Below are 24,375 nucleotides of genomic sequence, written 5' to 3'. Positions count from 1 at the left end.
GTAACAAAATGGTCATTTGAGTCAGAAATGTGTGTCAGAGGCTGCTGTATTTGAAAGCTTGGTTGCCAGTTGGTGACAGTGTTCAGAAGAGTTATGGAGCCTTCGGGCAGCACGGGAGTTGTTGAGGAAGTATGTGGCTTGGGGGAGGGTTTTAAATCTCACTTCCTGTTCTCTATCTCTGTTTCTGGCATTGAGGTGATAATGTGATCAGCCAGCTTCCTGCTCTGCCTTCCTGGTTTGCATGGCTTCCCCACCAGGATGGATTCGAAAGCTCTGGAATCGTAAGGCAAAGTAAACCTCTCCTCCCCTCAACCTTCTGATGAAAAGTGACACGTAAAGGCAAAGGGACCTGGGCTTCATTTGATTCCAGAATTCTCTTTCTCCTGGTCTGTTGAAGAAGAGAAAGCAAAAGCACAAATGTATTTTTAAAATCTTCCCAGGATAACAAATCCGGCCACTTTTCTTCCCCCAATGTGATAACATTTATGAAAGCACTCTGAACTCACCAAGGTGGCGGGTGGGGGAATAAGTGTTGTGCACACACAGAGGGTATGCACGGGAGCATGGAAAGTTTCTCAACATCCTCACAGGACTCCCGTTTGGGAAATGACGTCGGGGAGAGTGAAAGAGAAGAAGGAGCTGAAGGGAAGATGTTTGTCCGATGCTTTATTCCTCACAGAGACAAGCAGAACACCCGTGGCCTGGTCTTGCCCGTAATGCTGATTTTATTAACAGCCAAATGGCGGTGTATCCGGGAAGCAGTAAACCGTACAATTAAAGGGGACAGCTTGGAAAGCTTTCACTTGGCTTTCTGTGAAACCATAAATACAGTCAAGATCAAGATGTCCACCGTTCTCCGGGACTCCTCCTGTTTCTTATGAACCCTCTTCTCTCAGCCCAACCCTCCTCTCCACTCTAGGAAAACAAAAAACAAAACAAAACAAAACAAAACAAAAACATTGTAGAAGCTCGAATCTCTACCTGTTCCAGCAAGGAGGGTTGTTCTGGGCTCTGCATCTGCTGTCCCAGGCAAGCGCACAGTGCTGTGTTTTCTGAGAGCAAATCAGCATCCTGGTCCTGGAGGAGGAGCATAGGACAGCAGGACTTCAGCCTTGGGTACCTTCCTTCCTGCAAGAAACCAAATCAACTCTTGGCTTTCCTGTCTCTACCTGATTCAGCCCTCAGCACAGGCAGAGTTAGGGAGTTGGAGACGCTGTGGTCAAAGTCAGTGATTAGGAATGTTATCCTTGAGAGTGACACAGAGTAGAAGACCATATTCTAAAAAACAAGTTCGAGATGATTTGGACCAAAAATTGTCATTAGCTCCCCACAGGCAGTCAGTTCTCCTGTGTTCCTCTTGGCAAACGAGAGGTGTAGGAATTTATAGCTTAGACACATATGACTCCATAAAGAACATTTTAAAGAAAGGCCTTTCTTGTCACCAGTGTCGTAGACAACCCCCCCCCAACATACAGACACATTCAGTTAGTGGTATCCCCACCCACTCTGCTGTGCAGCTAGATCCTGTCAATAATTCAGTCACACAGCCAGTGTTTCAGCTGGTAGGACATGACATACTCCTTTTTCTGGGCTGGTTCCACTCCCTGTTAGCAGTTTTCCTCAGCAAATAGCCATGGCTGTGGTATCTCGAATGCCGTGGGGTCTCCAAGGTGACTTTAATGTTATAGCTTCTTGTTTCAATGTCTGGGATCCACACCTGATCTTCTGGGCTTGTCCAAAGGACTGGCATCACTTCTCCATCTCTGCCCTCTGTAGCACCCTAAGCTCAGGTTGATCCATGACACTGCTGCTGTTGTTCTTGGTGATTATCCCATGGTACTAGCATCTCCAATACACTGGAGTCTTCTGCTGCAACTAGGTTTCACCAATAGCCTCTCTCATAGGCTCTCTTCATGGTGCCAAGCCTCAACTCCTTTGCACGATCCCTTCAGTCCTGGGCCATCAACTAAAACTAAGGCTACACTTTTACCAATGGCCTTCCCCGGCCTCTCACAGTGCCCAGCCTCATGAAGCCTCATGCTCTTCATGAAGCCTTCCTGCCTTCAAAACCAGTACCACCTGGGTGACTCTTACACATTACCAAGTACAGTTATAGCTTGAGGTACAACTTTGGTTGTCTCTGAACACAGCTTCTTTGTGCTCTCAGAAGATTTCACCTCAGTAACGTTGGTCTCTTCTTAATCACTGCTAATTTCTTAGTTCCAGCTAACCAGCATCAATTGTCCCAATAGTATCTTCTATTCATAACTCAACATGGCCAAAGCTGCTAAGTTCTGCTGCTTATTGGGGCTGGAACATGATCCCCTGTTCTATTGTCTTATCATTAGTTTTCTGTTTTCCAACTCCTTCACTATCTAAGCTTGGCTGTCCCGGAACATCCTCCATAGACTGACTCAGAGATCTGCAATGCCTGTCTCCTCAGCACTAAAGGTGTGGTCCACCAAGTCTGGATTCAAGTTTTTCTTCACCTAGAACTTGCTTTGTCCCAGGCTGGCCTTGAACTCAGAGATCTTCTTGGCTTTATCTCCTGGGATTAAAGATGTGCACCACCATGCCTCGATCTAAACTTAGCTGGGTGGGATCTTGCCCCAAGGTCACTATTCCCTTGATTCAATTTAATATCCTTGAACACAGGTTTCAGTTCTATCTGGTGTCCCTTTGACGCTCGAACCATATACTTTGTATTTTTCCTTTCTCAACTTGCTCCTTTTTCATTAAAATGCTCTTCGTAAGAGTGAACTTTAGTAAGCACACAACAGAATTTACTCCAGGCTATTTTGAGACATCCTTTTTCAAAGCAATTAATCTAAACTTCTTTACCTTAACCTCAGACTCTTCAGACAATGGCAAAAGGCAGCTACAATTTTCCCCCAAACACCACAAAAACAGTCTCTAGGCTACATAGTGAAATTCTTCTCCACTGAACTGTCTTGGGCCAAGTCAGAACAGTTCAAATCACTCTTTTTTTTTTTTTTTTGTTCTTTTTTTCGGAGCTGGGGACTGAACCCAGGGCCTTGAGCTTCCTAGGCAAGCGCTCTACCACTGAGCTAAATCCCCAACCCCCAAATCACTCTTAGTAACAAAGTTTTCTATATTCCTACTGGGATAGCCTGCTAAGCCCCATTTAAAGCATTCCACTGCTTTCCAAATCCAAAGTCCCCAAATCCACATTCTTCCAAACAAAAGCATAATCAGGCCTTTACAGCAATACCCTAGCTCCTGGTACCAGCGTCTGTCTTAGGGTTTTACTGCTGTGAACAGACACCATGACCAATGCAAGTCTTACAAAGGACAACATTTAATTACAGCTGGCTTACAGGTTCAGAGGTTCAGCCCATCATCATCAAGGTTGGAGCAGGGCAGCATCTAGGCAGGCATGGTGCAGGAGGAGCTGAGAGTTCTACATCTTCATCTGAAGGCTGTTACTGAAAGACGGACTTCCAGGCAGCTAGGGTGAAAGTCTTAAGCCCACACCCACAGTGACACACTTACTCCAACAAGGCCACACCTCCAAATAGTACTACTTCCTGGGTTAAGCATATTCAGGTGTCCTTTAGAAAGTTTAACACAGTGAAAGTATGAGTATGTGTGATGGCTAGAGGTTAAGCTTGGGTGTTTTTCTCAATCACTCTCTGTCTTTGTTGTTGTTATTATTGTTTGTTTTTGAGACAAGGTCTTTCACTGATCCTGGGACACTCTGATTCAGTTAGGCTAACTGCCTGGCAAGCATCAAGGATTGCCCTGTCTCTGTCTCCCAGTTCTGGCATTATAGGTACATACTGTTGTGCCTGGCTCTACTTATATGGGCTCTGTGGTACTAAACATGGGTTGTCTTGGTTGTACAGCAAATATTTTATTAACAGAGACTTCCCCAACGCTTTAGAAATGTCAGCTTTCTAACTGAGACCCCTAGGAACTTCTCTCCTGCTTCCCACCCCCTTGAACCTTGCTATGAGCTAATGGACAGCTCCACAGTACAGTGATCTATACAGAAGGAGTCTTTTTGAACTTAAGGTGCTGGCCTGCTAGAACTGATGGCTGAGCCTTCCATACCCATGGACGACCTCACCTAGGAGCAATGATACTGTGTGGGCCTTGGATGCTATGCTTGTACCCACTGACAGAGGGTGTGCACTTCAGAAAATACCCTTGCCATGCATCTTCAGACTTGGAACTTCAGCGTCCCTCAGTTCTGTCTGATGCTTACCAGAGGCCAGTAACATGAAGCCAGACCTTCACGTTCCCAGTGTCACGGTCAGCTGCGGCTGGCAACTTGGAACAACCTAGAGTCACTTGCATGAGGAGGCTCAGCTAAGGGGTTGCCCAGATTAGATTGGCTGGTGGCTGTGTCTGTGAGAGACTGTCTTGATTGCTAATTGATATGGAGGAACCTCTGTGGAAGGTGCTGCTCCCTGAGTGGATGGTCCTGTGTTGTTTAAGAAACATAGCTAAGATGAGCAGAGAATGGGAGAGAGTGAACCAGCAAGCAGTTTCTTCCGTGGGTTCTGCTTCAAGCTCCTAGTTAAGTTCTTGCCCTGACTTCCCTCAATGATGAACTGTGACACGGAAACACATGCCGAATGAACCCTTCTTCCTCCAAGTTGCCTTTCATCAGAGTATTTTATTATGGCGATGGAGATAACGTTAGGGCATCCTGATTATTGAATAAACTGGCATCTTGGAAATCCTAAGGAAGCATCCCTACCTTCTGTGAGCACGGTCTCTGCTCCCTCTAGTTTGCATCATGGGAAGAAACCGAGGCTCCTGTGCTCTTTACAGGACAGATAGGAAGAGTCTCATCTTCAACATTATTACATTGCTCAATCCAGTGCAATGACCAAAGCCCAGGTATTGTTATATTAAAACAGTGTGGTCTGTGTTTGCTTCAGAGCCAGACAGCACATGTGAGACTCTGTCTCCCTTCTCCCTACTGTCCAATCCCCAAGTGAGAAAATATGGTACCAAAGGTTGCTTCTTGGTTTCCCAGACTTGCCTGTTTCCTCCCGGTTGGCAGCGTTTCTTGATTACCTTTCTTTATGCTGTCGTAGACCACAGTGATCATGAAATATGACTGTTTCTAAGCTTCTGTGTCCTTCTGACTGCCGTTGCTTCTGTTATTGTGATTTTTGTACCTACTGTAAATAGACGTTGCCTAAGGTTTTGCTTTTGTGTGCTATTTACCTTTATGTCCAAGTTATGATAGTTTCTTAAAATAGTAAGTTCAATTTTTTCCCCTTTAGAAGACTCAAATACCAGCATTCAAATTCTTGTTTAAAAAGTCTTGTTATATGGCATTTTTCTCTTGACTTTTCCCTTTCTAATTTTAGTAATTTTCAGTCTTTTATGTTTCTTCAGCTAAAGATATCAATTTAATTCTCTTGAGGAATGAGCTGTTTCATTTTTACTTCAAATTTACAAGATAATAGTTTGCTGTTACCCTGTGGCGCTATCACAGGTCCTGTATACTATCACTCTATGATTAGTCTCTACCAGTCATCCATCTATAGTCAATTACTTTATCTATAATCTATCTATCTATCTATCTATCTATCTATCTATCTATCTATCTATCATCTATCTATTTATCTATCATCTATCTATGTATCTATCATATATATTTACCATCTATCATCTATCACTTATCATCTATTTACCTACCATATATTTATCCATTATTCATCTGTTATCTATTTGATTTAATAAAATGTAAGTTTCCATTTACTGACATCATTGTAATAGAAGCACAGTGGATCCCTGAACACCCATGGCTACCAGCCCAGCTTGCCCATAGGAAACATGGTTTTGATCAACCATAATGTCCATTTTTAACAGTTGGAAGTGATCTTTATCTTGTGGCGTGGGATTCTGTGATGACGTGCTCGCACACATAAAAAGGCTAACACTGGTGGAGATGTTCCCCAGCTCCTTTCCCGCCAGCGACCAAGTGAGTCATTTCTGGAAGCATCTCTGTTATCGCTCCAGTCTCCTTGTGCATTCCTCCCTCCCTCCTCTATAACTCTTCTGGCCACTGGGTTTTTCTCAGAAGGGCCATCTGGTCCTGTAGCCAGAGTCTTTAGCAGACTCCTAAAAACCCAAATGGAAATCCATATGGTTCCATGTGCTGTCCTTCAAGTGCAGGCCTTCATCCAACATCACCAGTCCCCACAGCCCAGCGGATGACAGAGTATGTCACCCCCAGGGATCCTCGTGTAGTTTTGAGATTAGGTTTTCTTAGAGGTGCAGCTCTAGGTGTTGGGCTAAAATGGTTTCATGTCCTTTGACACTGATTTACTTTTATTCTGTGTGTATGGGCATTTTGACTGTGTATATATCTATGCACCATGTATGTACCTGGTCCCCACAGAGGCAAGGAGAAGGGATTGTAGCCATACAACTGGGGTTTCAGAACCGTGACCATACTGTGGGTGTTGAGGATCGAACCCAGGTCCTCTGGATGTACAGCAAGTGCTCTTAGCTGGTGAGCCATCTCTCCAGCGCTTTGCTTGGTGTCTTGTCACCAAGGCACCGGTCTAATGACCTTTGGCTTGGTTGCTGTAGCTCCGAGTTAAGGTGACCAGCAACTTTAAAAGGCACTAAAAGCGTGATCCTTGGTGGAACCGCAGACCTAATTCCTAGGACAACTTTAAAGATGAGTTGTTTTGTCCTTAGCAGATGGCGAGCAGATGGCATCATCTTTCCCTAACGTGCAAGGATTTGAGGTCATTGTACAAAAGCAACATCTGAATCACTGCTGTGCTGTCCTGTCACCCTGCAGAGCTGTTGGGTTTTGAGTCTGGGGGACTCTGGTTTTATATATAACTACTGTCCTGGTTCAGGGGTAACATGTTCCCACCCTATTCACAGAGGACAGAAGAAGTCCTCCATGAGTAGACTATACACAGACCCTGCTATAGTCCAAGGGTCTGCACATGCTGAGCTGCTGCTTGCTGAAGGTCTTTGCCCTGGAAGTCGGAAGAAAGTGTGTAGTGAGGAATGCTGGCCTGAGCTTGGGAGGGGATTGGTGTCTTGTGGTCATTGTCAGTGAGAAGACTGTTTTGAACATTGAATTCGGGTGATGTGAATTTGTTCACTAAGCCATCCTCTTCTGACCTCTTCTTTTGTTTTCTTTGATCTTGCTCTGGGCTCCAATCCCCAACCCTCACACATTGGAGGCACACTGCTGCCATGAGAGACAATACTGGGAAGCCATGTCCAAGTCTATGCTGGCACCACAAAGTTTCAGGATGGGTGTGGTTATGATCATATTGGAGAGCCCTGGGCATCAAGCTAGCATAGCCTACTTCTTCTTCCAATATTTCAAGACAAGTAGCTAGAAGTGAGGTATTGGTTTACCATCAGGACAGTTTAACTGCTTCTGTGTATACTGCTGTTAGCATCAAATGTTCTTGGATGGGTGACACCCACATCTCTAAACAGCCCATGTTAAACCTACAACCATACTAACAGTTCTCTCTCTCTCTGTGTGTGTGTGTGTGTGTGTGTGTGTGTGTGTGTGTGTGTGTAGACCTAAGGTTGACATTGGGTGTCTTTCCTGGTTTTTCTGCTTCTTTAATTGGGAAACAAGTTCACTTGCTGGTTCCAGAGCTCACCAGTTGGTGAGGTTGGCTGGCCAGGAGCCCCTGCAGAGCTGGGTTAACAGGCACACATGCCGTCACAAGTGGTTTCTAAATATTAGTTCTGCATGTCAAATTCAGATCCTCACACTTGGAAGGGAAGTGCTTGACCAGCTGGGATGGGTGTGTTCTTGCACACATATTGTCAAGGGTAGACCGAGAGACAGAATTGTCTTCTGAACTCAACGTCTCTCCACAGCAGTTTGCTGGTAAGAGGCACATCCCATCACCAGCACGGGACAGTAGCAAGCTTTACAGTTGTTTCCAACTGAGTGGGTGGTGACATGGGATCTCAACCTGGTGCTGTTTTGCACACTCCCAAATTCTAATCAACAAGTTAGAACTGTGCATGTGTATGGAGTACCACGAGCTCTGTTGATACATGGGTGCATTACATAAATCAGTCTGAGTACCTTATGTAATGACCAAGTCATATAATGATCCCTTTAGACATCATTACTATACCGTCGACTCTCTCCAGACATTCTCATAGCTGACCCCATGGACGTGGCTATGTATTGACCATCACTACCCACTTCTCTGCAGCAGAGTACCATCGTGCCTTGCCCCTGTCTCAGGGTAACCCTGCACCTGGTGTTCAGTCTCCCCCACCCTCTCTCCTGCTCTCCTCCCCTCAGCCTCTGTTGATCATCATCCCAGTCTCTCCTATGACATCAATGTTCAGATTCCACATGCACTGAGATCATGCCTTATTTGTCTTTCAGTGCCTGAATCGCCTCGCTTAACCCAAGGTCCTCCTGTTCCGTGGAATTTGTCACCAGTGACGGGTTATCAGCCTTTTTTGCTGAACCCATACCCTATTGTGAGCACAGACCACATTTTTCTTTATCCATTCATCAAGCATGTCCCAGATTTTAATGAGATTTTAGGCCATTCTGGAATTTGTCACGTTCAAGGTTGTGTGTATGTGTGTACTAACATGATACAATCTAACCGTTTAAAATAATGTATAGTTAAGTCCACATTCTGAATAATTTTGGGTTTTATGCAGGTCAGAGACATTACTTAGCTTTCTTACCTTTAAATTTTAATTAGGTAATAAATACACTTATATAACTAAGTTATTACACATATTAAAAATTGCACAGCTAAAATTCTCCCTCCTACCGTAGCCTTGCCAGATCAGATTCTCAAAACAAACGCAAAAACAGCATTAGCCAACTTTCTTGTGTCTCTGTCCAGATATTTTAATGTGGATCAGATTATTTTTCTCAACTCTGGGCATAATGTATTTCTCCATCTTTCTCTTTTTCATTTAGCCTTGTGTCTTGAAGTCTTATACCTTCGAGTACATGAGGGGTTAACAGATGTCTTTATAAAGACTGGCATCCACCACCCCATAGCACGCATGGGAGCCAAATCTGTTTAACCAGTCCCCTGTGGAGGAAGGAGCTGAGCCTTTATGATTTCCGCTACTGTAAAAAGATCCCAGAAAAAAAAAAAAAAAAGCCAACAAGTGTTCAGTCTGCCAGGTGAAGCGATTGGGCCATTTGCTTTTCCACCACTGTGACATAGCTATAAAAACAGAGAGAAGGAAAAAGAGAGGGGAAAATAGCATGATAATCCATCATGAAAATTGTGTAGAATAGGAAATTTGGTGTCTATGAATGCATTTTGACTGGCACACAACCACGTCACTCCTAGGCATCCTGCCTGCTGCTTTCCATGAACAGACAGGCGCAGCACCCTCTCTCTACCTTGCACAGATTCATGAAAGCCACGGGGATGTCTTACACTAGAGCAGCTTTCGAGGCCAGGTGACATCATGGGTTGTCGGTGTCGGGACATCTTCACCCTGTGACTCAAGAGAGGAATGTGGCCTCTGGAAGTCAAGTTCAAGGCAGAGTGGGACACAGATGATGAAGTGGTGAGATGATGAAGACTGTTTTTGTCACCTAGCGATGTGGTGATTGTGCCACAGAATAAGACTCATTAGCGTGACCAGGCTGCGCACTCCCAACAAGATTGAGCACACGTTCCCAGCAGAATCACTTCACAAAGTATGTGCACGTGTGCACGTGTGCATGTGCGCGCATACACACACACACACACACACACACACACACACACACACACACGGATACTTATGAGCACACACATACATCATTCTGGTGAGGAGGGTTCATACATTCACCAAGCAAAGTCCTTTAGTGGTTCTTTTTTTTTTTTTTTTTTAAAGATTTATTTATTTATTATATATAAGAACACTGTAGCTGTCTTCAGATACACCAGAAGAGGGCATCGGATCTCTTTACAGATGGTTGTGAGCCACCATGTGGTTGCTGGGAATTGAACTCATGACCTCTGGAAGAGCAGTCGGGTGCTCTTAACCGCTAAGCCATCTCTCCAGCCCCCTTCAGTGGCTCTTAATTCCTGTGGTTATCAGTTTTCCCAGAAACACTTGCTCTTAGGCTGGAGAACACTGGGAAGATCCTCACTAGTCGTTAGGAAGCCAAGAAATCACAAAAGGAAAAACCATACACTCTTAGAATAGCGAGATGGCCATTTTAGTTATTTGTATTAACTAAAGGTGTGGCGGCTCCTGCATGTGGCCTTGGCACTTAGGAGGCTGAAGGAGGAGGCTCACTCTGATTTTGAGGCCAGACTAGACTGCATATTAAGATCCTGCCCCAGGACAACAAAACAAGAAGTGAAAAGAGAGGAGGAGGGAGAAGAGAGAGAGGAGGAGGGAGAAGAGAAAGAGGAGGAGGGAAAAGGAAGAAGAAGAGGGAGAGGAGAAGTTACCTTTTTAGATTTGGGGCTAAGAAGGGTTTTAAATAAGACTCAGTGTAAACAAAATATATCAAAAATATAAATTACACTATAAATAAGATGTCATACAACTTTGGTTAATCTAAAATTGTCAAAGGTCTTGCCCAGAACTAGCCAATTTTAATTTGTGATTGGCTCTAGTTAATAGGTGTGTCTAGCCTGAGCTCATTCTTCTCCATCCAGGGGATATCTGTACACAGTAATAGGCCTGTCAGAACCCATCCGGAGTAGAGGGACCATGATGGAACCTTGATTTACCTGGAACACCCCCTGAGGGATCCTGGCCTGTGTCCTCCCAGAAGCATCTTTAAGAAAGCATGCTCCCAGGTGAGCTTAGAATGTTAGGAGCACGGGACATTGCTGGGGAGGTCACTGACAACGACATAGAGCTTCGTGAGAGGTGACCATCCGTCCAGGAATTCTGCCCCACCCCACCCCCAACTCCTTCTTCAGGGAGAAATCCCTTGGGGATGTTTACCCAGTTTGCTCTCTGTTGCATGTTGATAAACACCATGACCAAAAGCAGCTTGGAGAGGAAAGGGTATTTTTGTCTTACATGGCCCTATCACAGTCTATCACTGAAGAGAGCTGAGGCAGAAACTCAGGAAGAAGCAGATGCTGGAACCATGGAGGAATGGTGCTTGCTGGCTTGCTTCTCAGGCAAACAGTCAGCTCTCCTTCCTATCGCTTGGAGGACGAGAGAGGCGTGTCAGGTTGGGGAGGCAGGGATAGAGGGAGCAAACCTCAGGAAAAGAAGAGATACTGGGTATCAATTGAGACGCCTCAGTTGATAATGTGCAAACACTGGGGCCTTCATTTGATTCCCCAGAACACATTTCAAGCCAGGCATGGCGTGCCCTTGTAATCCCAGCCCTGGGGAGGTAGAGACAAGAGACTCTTTACAGCTCCCTGGCTAGCCAGTCTAGTCTACTTGGCAAGGTCCTAGGACCCTGTCTAGTAAAACTAGAAACAGAAGGAAGAAACTAACCAAAAACTCAAGGATAGCCACACTTGAGGAATGGCATGAGGTAGACCTCCGGCATGTATGCATACACCTGCACACGCACAGGCACACGTGTACAAGAAAGGAAAGGGAAGAGGCACTGGGTGGCAGTAGAAAGTGTGTCTGAGCAGTGACCTTGACCCTGGTGGCATGTTATTTCCCAGAAACCCATTGAGCTCCTCACTCCTGCTGAGCAAGGGCTTTGGTGGGCCCATGATGGCCACTGCAGTGAGCGGTTCAGAGGGTTCCCAGGCTCAGGAAAAGACTGCTGTGTTACAGGTTTGGCTGCCATCCATTGGAGAAGGCTGTGAACATGCCTGCATCTCCTGGGTTTAGAGTGTGATGTGTAAGTCACCACTGAGAAGCACCTGAAGCAACAGGGCTAAGCGAGAATGGAACAAGACCTCTGCAGCCCTGAGCTCCCATTAACCTTTCTTCTTATAAGGTGACCTCGGGTGCTTTGTCACAGTGACTGAAAGGTGACAGAGCCATAGGAGCAGCAGTTTGGTATTTACCCTTCTTTCTGAGGCCGGCACATAACTAGGTGCAAAATATGTTTAAATGTATATGTTTCTAACCCCCATGGGTTAGGGGTTCCCATGGACGGAAAGGAACCCCTAGTTCAGCTTCTCCCTCGACAGACTCGGCCTCTCCTGAGAAGTTGTGCGAAATCTCAGCAAGAACCACCCTGTCCTGGTTTATCTCCCATAGTCTTCAGAGTCAAGATGGGACCCGTAGGGGGGGAAAAACACTCCACTAACACTCCTGAAGATCCACTACTAGAGAAATGGAGGCTCCATCTCAGCCTTGAATGTTGGCAAGACCAAGCCTGCAGGGTTGCAGATTAAAAACAGAAGCAGAGGCGAGCAGAAAGACAACACCAGCAAGAAATGAAACCAAAACAGCCGTTGCAGAGTTCACATGCAGATAATCTCCCGGCTGAGCGAGCCTACAACAGAAACGGGCAAAAGAGAGGCTGAGGCCCAGGAAGCCACCACTGTCCTCAGGCACTGACTCCGTCTGTCCTCAGAGACTGTAGGGCTAGCACCAGCTGCAGGACGCTCCCTTTGCCTTCTGGGTAAGAATTTTGCCATCCAATCCTGCTGCAGAAGCCAGAGAACAGCAAAATGGCGGCAACATCTGCCAAGTCGGCCCGAGTTAGGGAAGGCTTCCTTCTGGTCACATAGAGATCTTTGTTCCTTTGTCTGTGAAATGGAGCTGTGCTATGGGTGTTAGACGACTGACACTGACTTCAGAGCCAGCACTGATAATGGCAGCATCTTGAAGAGTGTAGGTTGCCACCCATTAGTGGAAGGAAAAGCCACTTGGCAGACCACCTTCCTAGCTGAAAGTTCTGTTGATTCTGAGGATTTACCTGGTGGGAGGGTAGGGAGATGTTGGGTTTAACCTTTCCCAGAGTCCCATTTTTAAAGTTTTAATTTTATTTTTAGTCTTGTTTGGGTGGATGAATGTGTGGAGGTGAGAGACTGACTTCAGTGTCTTTCTCAATCTCTCCACCTCACTTTTTTGAGACAGTTTTTTTTTTTTTTAAACTGAACCCGGAGCTTGTCAGTTAGGGTAGGCTGGCTCACCAGAGAGCCCCAGGGAAACCTTGTCCCTGTGTCACCAGCACTGAAGTTACCGTGTGCACCACCACACCCAACCTCCTTACACAGGAGTTGGGAATCAAACTCAGGCACTTTACCCATCAAACCATCTCCTCAGCTGCTTGGTCAGATATGACATTAGCTTTATTAAAAGTTTTTCCTCCATCAGGGGGTAGTGGGCAGGTTTTTTTGGGTGAAATTTCAGTTTCAGACATGTCTTTATACAAATATATTTGTGGGAAAACCTGGACATGATTGTATTAGGGTTCCCTTCTACCTCTCAGGGAGTGGGGGAGGGTGGGGTGGGGTGAGAAACATAGTCACTGTTTCTATACCTCGGTGACCAATTTGAACAGTGAACGGTGTCATAAAATCCATCCTAATTTGCAAACGCCTTTTATATCATTAGATATAAAGGTATGTAACATAGGACACCCACTCTAGGACTCTGTCTTTAGGAATCACAGGGGCTGTCCCCCTACGTTGTGCTCTTGAGTGACCCTGGAGAGACAGGCTGTCTGCTGCCTTGCCGATCATCTGCCAGGCTTTGGATGCCTCCCCAAAGGTTAGTTTGCTCAAGTTTGGCCGCATTAACATGGTGTGTTTGTGTGTTCGTTGTGTATGCAGATACACAAGCTCTGGAGGTCAGAGGACAACCCCAGAGCCATCTGCCTTTGATTTGTTTGTTTTGAGATGGTGTCACTTATTGGCCTAGAGTTATCTTTTAATCTACATAGTTACCTTTATGTGTGTGTAAATGTGTGTGAAGGTGCATGCGTGTACAGGTGTGCATATGTCTTAGCAGGCCAGTAAACCACTGCAGGTGTCATTCCTCAGGTGCCACCCACCTTTTCACTGAGGAAGGGTCTCCTATTGGTCTGACACCCATCAAGATGGTTAGGATGAATGGCCATTAGATCGAAGAGGTTCACCGTCTCTGTCTCCCTGGCGCTGGGGTTATAAGCCATGTCTCTGCATCTGGCTTGCTAAATGTGGATTCTGAGGGTCTAACTCAGATCTTTATGCTTGTGTAGCAGGCCCCCCTCCTCAGCCAACACACCGTTCTTTGGGATGAACCAAAAATGATTAAATAAACAAAGACAGAATAGGAAGAAGGGAAGAATTTGTGTGTGTATGCGGGCATGTGTGTGTGTGTGTGTGTGTGTGTGTGTGTGTGTGTGTGTGTGTGGTCGTGCACATTCGTGTGTGCGCGAGCACACATGCATGCACTCAGCATTTATATGTCAATATGATAATATGATTTGTCTGAAGATGTGGAGGCCTGCATGCATCCCAGCTGTGTATACCTATACCAGAGGACAACTCACCCACTGTCTTCCTTAGAGCAGGCATGGTTGGGAGGAGCATGGTCTGGTAACCATGTAGGCTGAGCAGCAAGAACAGAACTGTCTCGATTCAACAATGGCTCATCCTTGGAAATAGCAATTTGGGGGGAAGATAACACATTCTCCCATTGCACAAGGGAATATTCCAGATCAGGTCTGGTCACTCCGTGAAAATGGTTTCTGCAGACAGCTGACTCTCTTAAGAAACCTTTCCTGGCTACCTTGGTTAAGACTTGGGCAGCCTTTGGGGAGACGATAACAGAAGCTGAGCTGCCTTTCTGGCAAAGGAAACTCCTTTTTCACTTAAAATAGAACGTGGAGCTTAGTAGGAATTGTTCCGTGCACTTAAACAAACAGGAAGCTCTCACTGTAGGCCGAGGCTGGGTGAGAAGAAACTGGATATGTCTCGTCATGACGCAAATAATTAAGGACAGAGGTCAAGTTCACTAGGAGCATCCAAGCACCAAGAGGCATTGCACAGTCAAGGTGACACCCCCCCCCCTACTTTTTCCAGCCTGCAAAGGGATACTCCCATGTCCCTCGGGCTGAGCTACACAGACGCTGGCAGCAACAGGTTGTTCCAAGGTCAAAGGCCACTGTGGGAACAGTGCGCCCCAGCTCAGGCTGTCTCCCTGGCTCCCAGATAAATAAACGAGTAGGAATAGGACTCAGAGGCCACCCTGGGGCAAGTTTCTCCGTGTTCCCATCCCAAACAGCAAGTGTTGACACCCAACTGTCAGGGCTAGGGATGGTCACCTTGCCTAACCTTCTGCAAGGCCCCTAGGTCCCAGCTAGCAGCCTAAGGCTGCCAAGAAACTCCTGCAAGCAAGAGAGGCCACTGGGTGGGACTGGGTGGGACCACCTCCACTGTCCAGAGCCTGGGTGCAGTCTGAGCTCCCAGGACCATTAAAGGGAATGAGCACAAGCTGAGCTGGTCTCTCATAGCAAAGGAGGCCAAGGCAGGAAAACTTCAGCACTGCCAAGGACAGCAGTAGAGGCACACCCACACTTTAGAATGCAAAGCCTCCATGCTTCTTTAATTCTCCTCCTGCTCTCCAAGTAGGCAGTGCAGCCTGATGCTACACAAGAATGAAGGAGGGGCTCCACAGGTCCCTACAGAAGCCAGCACCCGGGGGCTGCCGGACCCTCCCTTTCTTCTGCTCAATGCAATCTGCAAACTTCCTTTTCAACCCCTTTCCCGGACATTCTTATCAGATGGCCCAGATGAGAAAGGATTAAAGCCCCATTTTTCCATTGTCTTCTCAGAAGAAGCTCAACAAAGTAATCACCACAGACAGTCTCCAGCAGAGGCGCTTGGGGACAGCTCCACCCGCTGCGGCTATTGCATTGTTCCTGCCCAGGGTAGGTGGTCCGACTAGATCTCAGCTGAGGGTCTGCTATCTCTCTGCAAACAGCTGGAGGATCTGTGACCCAAGATATAGAAGACACCCAGCCTCGCCCCCCCCCCCCACCAATATCTCTGGATGAAAAGGGCATTCCAGAGAGGAAAGGCCACAGTTTCAGAAGGAGAATAGAAGGCAGGAAGGGGCAGCCAGGGAGAGCACTTTCCTGGGTTCTGCTGTTCAGTCTGCCTGGCTCTGACCAGCATGGCGCTGGCTAGAAGCCATGATCTTTCTGGCTCTCCTGAGCTGAGTCAGTTCAGCTTACTGGCTGCTTGTAGCTCTGAGGCCACCCACCACCTGACCTGCCTTTGCTCCACACACAAGCACACACAGGGACAACTGTAATTCGTCACACACGCTGCTACATATATCACCCTGCGGACACACCTGTCTGCGCACTGGCACATAAATACACATGTATACACACGTGTGGGTACACACACATAGACACTGCAGACGTGTGTGCATGCACACACACCTTAAGGAGCGTGCACGCGCGCGCACACACACGCACACACACTCACAAAACCCACAGTATCATTTCAACTGTGAACGTCTACCGCCCCCCAGAGGTTCAAATGTGGATGAACAAGTTCCAAGTTGTCAATATCTTGGACAAAGAGCAACTGCTTACTTTTCAAGCCCAGAGAACCGGAAGGTTTCATTTAGGGAAAAGGCTGTTGTATTTTGACATATCTCACACAACCTTTATGTAACAGGATGTTTCTTCCAGTTTCTTAAGCTCTATAAATCACAGGGTATGAGTGTGTACAGGTAGGGGTGTGTGTGTGTGTGTGTGTGTGTGTGTGTGTGTCTCCTAGGAAGACATCTTTACCTAAGTAGAGACCCCAGGAGATATCCAGACGTTTTGGCGGGGAGGTATGGGACAAGCCTCCAGACTTCCCACCTCCAGACTGAGGTGGGAAGCGGGAAATTACATGTGTAGTGATGTCTTATAACTGGGGCTTTCAGACAAATGGGGAAACCTGCCTGAAAGACCTGAGCATGCTTCTAGACTCTCTGAGAACCTGGCGATAGATGGCCCACCACCACTGAATTCTGTGATCTGCAGTGGGCGGGGTCCAGGACAATCTTTGTCAGTAAAGACCCAGGTGATAAACATCGTCAGTCCTCTGGGCCCAAAGGTTTCTACAGCTGCTCTTCTCCAAAGGACTAAGTTCCAACAGAGCTTCCTAGAAAGAGTATAAAGTGCACACTTCACGAAGTTTTCACCTCTCGTGAAATACCATTCTACTGTAAAATGTGCGCTCATCCTTTAATTAAAAAAAAAAAAAATCTAGGAACAGTATGGGGCAAGGGCTCAGCCAGTAAAGTGCATGAGGATCTAAGTTTAGTCCCTAGAATCCCCATCCCCCTCTCACCCTACCTTCTCACAGAAAGAGAGAGGGTAGGGGGAAGGGAGAGGAAGTGGGGAGGGAGGGAAGAAGGGTGTAGGAGGATCTGGAACTTAGACCATGCTCACAAATCTAGAACCAACCACCTTTCACCCCGGAGCTGTGAGTTGCCTCATTGACTTCCCATCTCTGACTCTGAGGTGAAATCGGACCACATTGGATGGTGAGCGCCGCTAGGCACAGGCACCCTGTGATGTGGCCCGTAGCAGTTTTCTGACATCGTGGGATCCTGGTCTTTTGGATGTGCACAGGGTCTGTTCTGGGAGTGCATCTGAGGAGCAGGGATTTATTCTCCCACCAGGGAGCAGGCTGCTCAACACGGTCAGAAATGAGTTCTGCCTTGCTCTCCTCCCATGACCTCATGCAGAACTTGTAGGCTCGGTCGTCCAGACGGCCTCCTCCTTTAATTGAAGGCTCAGAGAGGGATTTAGAGCCACACTTTGCTGTTACTTGTGATCTTTGTTTCTTTTCTTTCTTTTTTTCTTTTCTTTTTTTTTTTCCTGTGGTAGGGCACCATTGCTTTGAAGATTTCTAAGTCAAGAGGACGGCATGTGTCACAAAGGACAGAGTGACAAGCAGAGCCTTGTTTACTCATGGTTGACATGTAAGACTGTACAGCATGGCCATGAGGATTCCCTTCTGTTTGATGTTGAAGATCTGTGCTTTCTTAGGTTTCTTTTGCTCCGGCTCCTGTTAAGTGTTGTCATTTCAAGATTCTTCCATGATGACAGGTAATTGCGCTTTTCAAATGAACAACTCAAAAACACGAGGGGGACGGGGGGCGGGGGACAGCAGATTAGCTTTGGAACAGCCTTTGCCATTTATCTCTGGCAAGTTCCATGCTTTGGAAATAAGAGGCAAGTTCCTGTGTCCTTTGCTTGTGCCACTTTGTATGGTTAATATGCATGTGCCCCTGGGCTGGGGGATGCTCAGTAAAAGGTTTGTTGTTTAAACATGAGGGCCTGAGACAAAGAAGAGACAGGAAGATCCTGTGTCTCCCTGTTCGGACAGCCAACCTAGCAGAATCAGGGAGTTTAGGCTAATGGAAAAGCCTGTCTTTGTACCCCTCAAAAGTCTGGACGGTGTTCAGAGGAATCACATCTGACATTGACCTTTGACCTACACACACACACACACACACACACACACACACACACACTGAGGCATGTTCATCACACATGCAGACACAGACACATACCAAAAGGAAAAAGAAGTGTGTGGTGTGTGTGTGGTGTGTGTGGTGTGTGTGCCCTCCAAACTGCTTACTGTCGCGGTCTCAGTCAGGGATCTGAAAAGATGCCTTAGCTTTCAGAACCCTATCCCAAGCAAATTCTTTGCCTAGACATTCTGTCTCCTCGATAGGACAGCCCCTCTCTAGGGATGTTTGCACTTTATACTAGTAGGTCACATGCAGACCAGTGTCTCCCTTCAGGATTCACTTCCATGTACAGATGCTATTGTCCTAGAAATTTTGTTAAAAATAGTGGTCTGTGGAGGAGTAGGAAAAGATTTGGCCAAGACCCTGGCCCATGCAGGTTCCCAAGTGTCAAAAAAAAAAAGTATAGACATTTGTCACAGGATAACAATGTACTTCCCTGAGCTGTGAATATTGCTAATAGGCTCTAAAGGGAGAAGGTTTTTAACATTATGAGTAACCATGGCATGGCAAAGGTTTGACTCTGATTGTCTGGACTGGGTGCAGTCAGAATGCCCATGATTCCATAGAAGTTCCAGAAATCAGAAGGCTTGGTAGGCATGTGCACCTTAACATCCTGCCTGGATAGTCCTTAACCTTTCACTCTCAGACAGGGAGACCTGGCCAACCCAGTGATGATCCCTATTGTGTGGCAATTTTATCAGAATTGTAGGGAAGAGAAAGGTTCATGAGATGCAGGAGACTTATAAAGCTTGGAATGTATACAACTAACAAGTCTCAATGAATTCCCCAAAGCTTACAGGACTTGCAAGATGTCTCCCTCCCTATGACTGTAGTCAGAACTACTGTAGAGAGGAGACTCTTTAACCTATGGAGCTGCCTGCAAATTCTACAGAAGCTCTAGAGGTGCTGCTTTTCTGAGTGGTCACTCAGATTGGAGTGGGCTTCTCAGCAATAAAGCCTTAGAGTTTTCTGTGCTCCTGTAAGAAGCTACTCATCCATACTTCTGTAAGAACCCCAGGAAACCCACTGGTGTGCAAAGTTGGACATGAATGGAACTATTACTTTTGGTTGTCATCAGTGCCCTGTCTGGAGTGAGTGGACATTTCTTCACATTCCCTCAGAAAAAGTTATACAACAGTCTTAAGGTATGGAACCAATGGTCTTATTGTTTTGGTTTGAGTGTCTCCTCAAAACTTACCACTGAAAATCACCAATGTGATGATGTTAGGAGACAGGGCTTTTGGGAAGTGACTTAGGATTGGTGTCATCAGAATAGGGCTCTCAGAAAGCCATCTTGCTTTCTCACCCTAAGAGAAAGAAAGGCTCACCAGCCACCAGAGAACCACAGGAACATGCACCTTGGATTTCTCAACCTGTGGAACTATAGGAAATAGGCCTCTGCTGCCCACAAAGGTGTCCACTTTACATTTTAGTTATAGCAGCCTAAAGAGACAAAGGCGTTTCTTTTTAAAGTAAAAAGCATTCTGCAGACACGTCTAACTTAAGGACCAAAATGGAGAGATGACCCTGGCTTATCTCTTTACTCCTGGTTCAACATCTCAAGCATCTAGAAGGAAGCTGGAGGGTTGGAGCCAGAGAGGATATAAGGATGCACTCATGAGCCATGAGTTTCTGCTTTGACTCAGGGCCTGAGGCCATAAACCAAGAATGTAGATTGCCTTTAGGGAATAGAGAAGAAGGGAAATGGCTTCTCCCTCGGGTATTCTAAAGGGAGTAGAGCCTGGAAAAAGTCAGAAGTCCATACCCTGAGACAGTTTTTATCTATGACCTTGTAAGACAACAAATAGATATATGCTGTTTTATGTCACTAAGTGCATGGCAATCTGCCGTCATAGCAGATGAATATAAATGCAATTGAGACATCACCACAGACCATACAGACGAGGCCATCTGGTGCTCTTTGTCTCAACTGTCTTTTATGAGGAACATTTTAATTTATATTTGAAAAAAAACTATATTACTACCAATTTTACTTTGTCAGTGTCTTGATTGGAATGTTAGCTCCTGCCCCCAATTTCTGCTCGTGTTGAAATTTCATTGTTTACTGGATATTTATTACCAAGAGGTTAGGGCTTTAAGATGAGATTGACGCGTGGGTCCCACCATTTTAGATTAAGACTCTTTTTTCTTTAAGTGGTTTAGTGATCACAGAGTGGACCCTTGCTGGAGGAAAGAGTTTGGTTTACTTTCCTCTCTGTCACTTTGGTGTGCTTTCTCGTCTGCTTGACACCTCTGCCATGCTATGATGCAAGCACTGCTGGCTGTAGATGCTGTCATCACGGTCTTGGACATCCTAGGCACAAAGACAGTAAGAAGCAAATCTTTGTTCTTCATAAGTTACTCAGTCACAACAGCAGCAGAAGCAGAGGCACACCAAGGCCAACAATGTGCATACATTTGTTACCCACAATCCCCCCATCCCACCAAGCCCCCATGTTGCTATCTTTACAGGTTACGACTGTATACATCTTATATCTATAAATCAATGTTTAGAGTTGTTGCTTTACGTAGTAGCATTTTAAATTAGTTAGAAAAAGAACTATATCATCTTTCAATCTGTGAACATTAGCCAGTGCTTGTGTGTATGTGGACATACATTTGTGTAGGCAGGTGCACATCTGTGTGTACACATGTAGAGGTCAGAAGACTCCCTTAGGTGTCATTCCTCAGGTGCCATCCTGCTTTTCATTGAAACAGGGTCTCTCACTGGCCTGGAACTTACCAAGTAAGCTAGGCTGGCTAGCCAACAGAGAGACTCTTGCTTTTGCCTCTCCAACAATGGGATTACCAGAGCACAGACTTTGTTTTAATTTTCATACGTGTTCTGGGGATTGAACTCAAGTCCTTACACCAGCTAGCCAAGTACTTATTGAGACTTCTTGAGCTTTCTGTCACCTTTAATTTTTTTCTGTGTTGGTTTTATTAACATTTTCCTTTTATTCTAGCCTTTTCTAGTTTTCAGTATTTGTGTAAGGATGGTGGCATAGTAACAGATGTCCCCACGTTCCCATTTTGTTTATTTTATGTTAATATCAATGTCTGATTTCCACTTCACTTTGCAGGGCAGACTGGCCAGATGAAGAGTCTTCCCCTAACAGTTTGATTCTCTTGTGGCAAGTTGCCACATGGGGTTTTGATGAGATTATCAGGCATTAATCTTTTCAAGGCTCCCCTGGTCCTGATGGGTTGCTTCTTGTTGCTTTCAAGACTCGGTCTCTCTGTCCTTTCCTGGTGTGACTGTGGAGTGTCTAAAAGTGAGTATCTGAGTCAGTTCTATCCAGAGTTCATTGAGATGTCCCATGTGTAGATCTTAGATTTGGGGAGTTTGTGACCAGTTTCTTTCTCATCTACTTCCCGCTCTTACAGAATGGTCACCTTCAACCAGGCAGTCTTCAAACGTGTTGAGTTTGGCTTCTGAGTTCCTCTGTGGACTACTTCATTTGAGTCCTATGCTTCTAGAGTTTTTAGTTGGAGATGTTGGATTCTTCTTCTTTGTCAATGCTCTCTATGTGGCAACACCCTGTTTCCCTTCTGCGCTTATCTTTTCAGACGTGGCTCCCTTTGGCTCTTTTAGTGCATTTTAAACAGCGTGTACGGAGTTTTCCTCTGACACTCTCAGTGTTTGGGCTTCCTGGGAAGCCTTTCCTGTCCCCTCATCTTCCCTCTAAAACTTTCTTGCTCTTTTTCTAATTTGTCATCAAAAGCCAACATTTGTCACATCCCTCCCTTCCCACCGAGTTGGTTGTTGTTTTGTGAGTGACTTTTCTGAGCGAATCTACCAGGGTCCATGGTCATTGTCATGTTTGGTCACTGACAGTCCAGCATCACTAGTCCAGGGGCCAGCTAAAAAGATTCCCTTAAGTGGCTAGAACCACCCGGCTGCCCCTCCCCCCTTTTCTCGTGGGGGGGAAATCTATGTACATCCTAAAGCATGTGTTCAACTGCTCCAAGCAGGTAACAATTCTGCCTCTGGCCTGCTGCTGTTCTTGACAGAGTCTGAGGTCACTGTGAGGTAAGTGCTTGGGACTTGCCTAAGCATGCCTAAGAGCCGATGTGAATGTGTGATCCCTCAATTATCCTAAGGGGTTAAAAAACATCCTATTTGCATCCCGGTCTCAGGATTTATTTTCTGCTCTCTGGTTGGCCTTCTGCTGCCTGTTTTTGTGAAAGCAACCACAGGGTTCTTATCTCTTGGAAAAGGAGCTGTTGGACCTGGGAAACTATTTGATGAGCCCAAGTAAAGAGAACTGTTATGTATGGAAATTTCCAGAGCCCCATCAAAAGTGTTTCCTAGTGCCTCCTGTCCCCTGTGCTCTCTCTGCCCTTGCCTCCTGCCCTGTTTTCCGTCCCCTATTTCATTCAGTGACTGCAGGCTTCGGGGGAGGGGGGGGGCTAGTGTTGGGCTTTTGTTTGTTGATTCGTTTGCATACAAATGCATGAGAGTGTGTATGTGTGTGCGTGTGTGTCCTCACAAGTGTGCTTATGTATACACGTGAGTGTGCATGGATGTGTTGCATGTGTGTTGTCACAGGAGTGTCTGTCCTCACAAGTGTGTGTGCCCATGTATGCATGTGAGTGTGCATGTGTGTGTACATATGTGTGTTCTCACAGGTCTGCGTGCATCTGTGCACATGTATGTGCATGTATGTGTGCATGTATGGGTATATGTCCGTGTGGAGGCTAGATGTTGATGTCAAGGCCTCTTCCTTGATTCAGTTCCATCTTATGTATTGAAATAGGATCTCTCATCTGAGCTATGAATTGCTGATTGACCAGACCGGCTGTCCATCTTGCCTTAGGGATATCCTGTCTTGAGCTATGAATTGCTGATTGACCAGACCGGCTGTCCATCTTGCCTTAGGGATATCCTGTCTGTGCCTCTGACTAGTGAGGTTACAGGTGGCTGCTACATCACCTGGAATTTATTTGGGTGGTAGGAATTTTAACTCTGGTCCTTGCATGTGTGTATGTGATGGGGGCAAGTGCTTTACTGACTGAACTCTCTCTGTACCCCGTCTTAGGCTTTCTGTTGCTGTGAGCAGACGCCAGGACCTCAGCAACTCTTATAAGGACATTTAATTGGGGCTGGCTTACAGCTCCAGAGCTTCAGTCCATTATCATCATGGTAGGAAGCACGGTGGCATCTAGGCAGACATGGTGCTGGAGAGGGAGCTAAGAGTTCTACATCCAGATGAGCAGGCAGCAGAAAGAGAGAATGAGCCACTAGGCCTGGTTTGAGTTTCTGAAACCCCAAAGCCTACCCCCAGGGACACACTTCTTCCAACAAGGCCATGCCTACTCTAACAAGGCCACATGTCCTAACCCTTTCAAATAATGCCATTCCCTATGTGCCTATGGGGGCCATCTTTCATTCAAACCATTATATTCCCTTTTAAAATTTAACCAAGAAATTTTTTTTCATAGAATAGTGTTAGACTCACAACCCTTGCATTAATTTTCAGAGTTCTGAGTTGGTTGGTCATGCCAAATTTTTCCAGTAGTCTCCTTACTTTGATGGACGAGATTTCTGGGTTCTTTGCCTCTTGTTCTCTGTGACTTTACCAGGTAAACTTTAATGTAGTGACAATTTTGGAGTTTTAGTTTCTTTGAAAAACAGAGAAATGTTTTTATTTTAATCCCAGGTGTGGGATATAGGGATGCTCTATTTTGTCCATAGCAGCTGACTATGATTTGCTTCAAGCTCTAGCAGGGGCATGATTTTGCCAGCTGCAGATACTTTCTGTGATTGTGTGATGTTTGAAATTCTGAGGACTTTTGAAAGGGCCCTGAGCAGCCAGGTTGTTGGTTGGTTGTTCTTGATTGTTGTCAGTCGAGATTTGTGAATTAGTCATGCACAAAGAAGAAATTAGACGTCCTGATGGTGAAGATCAAACTTGCCCCAAAGAACTCAACCCACCCCCTAACCAGCAGGAATTGTCTAACAGTAACATTACCCTCTACACACACACACAC

The 24,375-nt window shown here is 45.9% G+C and overlaps 2 long non-coding RNA genes across 3 annotated transcripts in view; one reads left to right on the top strand and one right to left on the bottom strand.

Moving 5' to 3' along the window:
• The window catches only part of LOC134482817 (uncharacterized), a 58,491-nt gene that overhangs the window by 2,990 nt on the left and 31,126 nt on the right, over window positions 1-24,375 (top strand). Inside the window, exons 1-3 of one of the 2 annotated variants that reach the window (XR_015641479.1) lie at window positions 12,344-12,529; window positions 13,517-13,623; window positions 17,732-17,953. This is a non-coding gene — a long non-coding RNA (uncharacterized LOC134482817). Of the gene's footprint in view, window positions 1-12,343; window positions 12,530-13,516; window positions 13,624-17,731; window positions 17,954-24,375 lie in introns of those variants that run through there. The other variant, XR_015641480.1, reaches the window with a different exon arrangement.
• On the bottom strand, window positions 28-3,533 carry LOC148000005 (uncharacterized). Its single transcript, XR_015641481.1, has 4 exons — window positions 3,339-3,533; window positions 982-1,128; window positions 507-811; window positions 28-388 (listed from the first exon to the last, which is right to left on the bottom strand). It is a non-coding gene; the product is annotated as an uncharacterized LOC148000005 (long non-coding RNA).

This window comes from Rattus norvegicus, chromosome 17 (genome assembly GCF_021556685.1).
Source record: "Rattus norvegicus strain SHRSP/BbbUtx chromosome 17, alternate assembly SHRSP_T2T, whole genome shotgun sequence".
In the NCBI taxonomy this organism is placed as follows: domain Eukaryota; kingdom Metazoa; phylum Chordata; class Mammalia; order Rodentia; family Muridae; genus Rattus; species Rattus norvegicus.
Note: the sequence above shows the minus strand (reverse complement) of the source record. Positions and strands in the feature narration are given on the sequence as shown.